Below are 4,757 nucleotides of genomic sequence, written 5' to 3'. Positions count from 1 at the left end.
AATAAAGTAAAATCAAAATAAAGCCAAAGAGCTAACAGTGATCATAAGCAAAAAGCTTTCATCCTGCCATTGGAGAAGGGAAACTAGGCATATGTACCAGGGCGTCCTCTAAGAGGAGACCCACTTAAGTGAGGCCAGTCTTAATACATATAGCAATGGCTTCCATGATTCTCATTTTAAAATAGATTACCTGTACACTTATTCCATGTTATAGCAGATATAAAAGCTAGTGCTCCATCTTTCTAACAAAAACTAGATTCTCTTTTTATTATTCTTGAAACTATCTCTCTGTAGAACCAGGCGGGGTAGTCATGTAATGGTCAGTCATAGATTCATCCCAATACTGATCACCAGGGAAGCTTTAACTTACTCTGTTTCTCTAACCTAGACTGTTTGGCATTGGGTAACCTAATGAACCTTTTGCTCTTACGGGATTGCCGTATTTTTGACAGAAATAGTTTAGACACCCAATCAATTTTAGCCCTGCTGAAGCTCAGAAGTCCTGAAGTCAGTGACCCAACAGTCTCAGCTGCCCAAATAGCAGGTCCCGTAGGCTTGTGCCATGATGCCCAGCAGTAACTTCTCTTTAGCTTTCAGACCTTGCTCCTAGTTATGTTTTCTGGGTCAGGTGGACATAATATGATCATTCTTCCATAGGATATCCATTCAAACCTTGGAAGACCATCACTGTACTTTTCTGAATTCTTTCCATTTCTAGGATAAACATCTCTTGTTCAGTAAAGTTGTCCTTGAATTTCAGAGTGTCTATCATTTTAAATATACGCAGGCAATTTTCTCCTTTATCTATCTCTTTCTTTTCAGAGCTCTGTTTATTAAATTTTAGATGGCAAGAAAAATATACTTTTACAAACATTTATTTAGGTGCACTCCATTCCATCTCCCCTCATTCTTATACTTTTAGATGTGATCTAGATAGGCAGTGTTTTGTAGAAATGTTAGCATGGATCTCCCAATCAGGAAGGCCTGGGGTTCAAATATGACTTTTAGACACATACATAGTATGAGATCCTGGTCAACTCAATCAACCTTCACATTGCCCGTATTATCCTCAAAGAGAATAATTTCACAACTCTTGTGGCTTCTGCTGTTCTGAATTAGTAGAAGGAGTTTCCTCGTGAGGGAGCTCCCCAATCTGATAAAATTGCAGGAATCCAAATTAATGTCACCCAGAAATCCACATCTTCTCACATACAATCTACTGAACTAGTTGCTCACATTAAACTAACAATTCACTTCTATTTTTTTGTCTTTTCCTTATGATATATGTAGATTTTCTTCATTTCCATAGAATTGAAGTTCTTAACATAAAAGAATATCCTTAAAATGATCCCAGAGGAATGATCTAGAAAGAGCTTGACAGGTCAAAGCATTGAAATGAATAATTGAAGAAGATGAAATTCAGTAGTAATAGATTAAAAGTCTTATACTTGGTCTACCTTGCCAAATAAAGGAAGGAAAAGACATGGTGAGACAATCAATCAATAAGCATTTATTAAGAAGTTGCTATGTGCCAGGAACTGTGCTAAATGCTAGGGAGCCAAAAGAGGCAAAAGACAGTCCCTACACTAAAGAGGCCCATAATCTAATGGAGACTATTATAAATACACAAATTAAGTAAAAAGGACATATGAAGGAAGACACTATCTGCATCAAGAAAGAACTTATAAATATATGTGTAGAATAATTTTACATATATACATGCTTACATATGTATATATGTATGCACACATCATTAGGGCAACATGATGGTACAATAAATAGAGGCACAGGCCAGGAATAAGGAAGACCTGAGTTCAAATCTGGCCTCAGAAACTTACTGGCTGTGTGACCCTGGGCAAGTTACAGTTTGTCTCAGTTTCCTCATCTGTAAAATGAGCTGGAGAAGCAAATGGATAACCTCTTCAAATATCTTTGCTGAGGAAGCTTCAAATGGTGTCAGAAAGAATTGGACATGACTGAAGAAACTTGAACAGCAGCAACAACTGGACATTCAGGTTAAGATGTCTCAAAGGCAAATGAAAATGGAAAATTGGAGGCCAGCAGGTCTGAAATAGATCTGGAAGGTTTTTTTTGGTCTATGAAGTCAATGTGATACATGTGACATGATAGTCATGAAAGCAAAAGGCACATTGCATAATATTAATTGAGGCACAGAGTCCGTGAATAAGAGAGATATTCCAATACTTACAGTCTTGTGTTCAATGTTGGCAGCCTCGGTTTAAGAGGCAGGTTGATAGCTAGCATTTGGTATTTAAGCTAGAGAATGGCCATTGTAAGGCTTCCAGGTGAAGGGAGTTCTTTCCTCACTTTCATGATGATCATTTGAAAGAGCTGGGAAAGTTCAGTCTAGTGAAGAGAGCATTTCAAGGAGCAGGATGTGATAGGTTTGTTCAAGAATTTGAAAGACTTCCATGTGGAAGAGGGATGGTCCTTCTTCTATTTTTCTCAAGAGGCAAGAAACAGGAGCAGAGAATGGAAGGTGCCAAGCAGTCACATGTTCAAACACTTGTAGCTGTCCAAAAGAGTAGTGCCCTGTGGCTAGTGAGGTCTAGCTTATTGCAGGGCTTCCACCACCTCACTTAGTTTAGTTTGTGGACCTTAGTAGATCCTTAAGAAATATTAATTGATCAAACAGAGGCTAAATGGTAATTTTTAGGTATTCTGCAATGGGAATTAATTTAGGTATGGATTAGAAAAGAAAGGCTCTGAGGGCAATCATTTCCATAGAAATCTTAGGAAATATATATACACTCATTGGTCAATGATATGGTCAGTTGCAGTTTCTGTCATACTTCCTACATCCAGGCCTCCAAGAAAACCATCCACCACTCACCATGCACACTCAATGCTACCCTGCAGGAGGAAGATATAAAGGCCTTTCTCTAGGCAGTGGTGATGGCTCAGGATGCAGTGGGTGACCTTGGCCTCTTTAAAGTCTTTCCCAGGTCTCAGTTTGTCTGAGGCAATACCCACTTAGTGATTAAGGGCTAGGTAAGAATTGAGATCAAAGATGGCCTAGTTTGCCATCAAAAATGTTGGAACCATTGATTCAAATAAGTAAGTGTGAGGATCACCACCATGTTTACTATGTATAATGAGCATATTCTGATTGTGGATTTCCTTGAAAATGATAAAATGGAGCTTTAGGCTTCTCTTACTCGAGCTAAGTTGCACTTGACCTGGGAAAGCTGTCTGCTGCACTCATTGGTGTCCTCAGAAGCTAAGTGCCAGAGAACAAAGCCTTTTCATGTTCCATACATACATACATACAATTCATTTTCATACATTCATTCATCTATCCCATCATTTATTCATACCACTGCACCTCTCCTTCCTTCTGCAGGCTACATGGTATACCCATGATCAGTGGCTATATTGGGATGGGCTAGACTCCCATCAAGTGTCTTCAGGCTATCCCAAGGTTTGTGTTCTTTCTCCTCTACTGCATTTAATCCTGCATCCCAGAACATTCATTGACATTTGTTATTTCTTGTGCTTAATGACCTCTGGGGTACCTTATAATTCTGGTGATCCCTGACAAAGACAGATTCTGGTCCACTTGCATTTTGAGTGGATGAGCCAGGCTTTTGCACTTCTCTAAGGGGCAATAAAGTATAGTAGAAAGAGTATTAGATTTGTAGTAAAAAAGCTCAATGGAATTTATCTGCTACATGTTGTGTAAATACAAGCGTCTGCATACTTTTCTGGGCATGTTTCCTCATTTGTAAGATGAAGATGTAAAATCAGATGTCCTCTAGGTTCTCTAGAAGCTCTAAATTCTTTATTCCCACCATCAAAAGAGCACAATGCATACCCACTCATCCTGTCATTACAGCCTTATTCAGGTAGGGCATATGTGCCTCCCTGTATCTTCAATCTAGTCATTGGAGATTAGAATTCTGTCATAAACCAATTGGACTAAGGAAGGTCTCAGGCCACTTTTATTTCTGAAACTGTGATATTTTGATTCTGCCTAAAGACTGAGGGGAAGAGTATGAAAGGGAATATGTGAGCATGGTATATACTACAAGCGTTCTTCAGAGTAGAATACACTGAGTCCTGCGCATGAGATCTGGTTCACATTTAACCTGGTGCAGGCATGCAGATGGACATCAAGGTCTTCAGTCTTCCAGGTTGTCGTGGCCATTGCCATCTCTGAAGGTTGTTTTTAAGTCTTGTGGCCTACAAGGGAATTTTTCGTGACTCTTAGTCATCACAGGACATTTCCTGAACCCTGGATAAAGAAATTAGTTTCCTAGAAAGGCACTTCTATACTGTAGCCTCAGCTTGGACCAAGGGAATGAAAGTACAAAATACAATTTTGCACTTATGTTTTTTCCCTTGGACGCAGAGACTCAGCTGGAGATGCCCCAGGCAGTCTGCTCCCCAGAGTTTTTCATCAACCAAGATTTCTCTGTGGAGGCAGGAGAAGGAGGAGTGGGCCCTGTCAGTATCTAACAATAAGGGTACTGGGAGACAGAGTTCAGTCTCAAAGCTGGTGAAACTATAAAAACTTCTGTTGATCTTGTACCATTGCCCCTGTCTTACACATGGGCCTGACTAATGTCCCATTGTGATTCCTCAGGTGTGGTAGGGAGACCGGAGCCTGGATATCTACAGAGGGACAGGTCATTTCTGATGCTGGACAGTTCCCCATCAATCCATGACTGAGGCAGTTGACTTTGCTCTGTCTGAGTGGCTCCTTGGTTTCCTCAGAGTTGGAGCTTTGATTAATT

This window comes from Trichosurus vulpecula, chromosome 1, assembly GCF_011100635.1.
Source record: "Trichosurus vulpecula isolate mTriVul1 chromosome 1, mTriVul1.pri, whole genome shotgun sequence".
NCBI classification, from domain to species: Eukaryota; Metazoa; Chordata; class Mammalia; order Diprotodontia; family Phalangeridae; genus Trichosurus; species Trichosurus vulpecula.
This window is presented reverse-complemented; position numbering follows the sequence as displayed.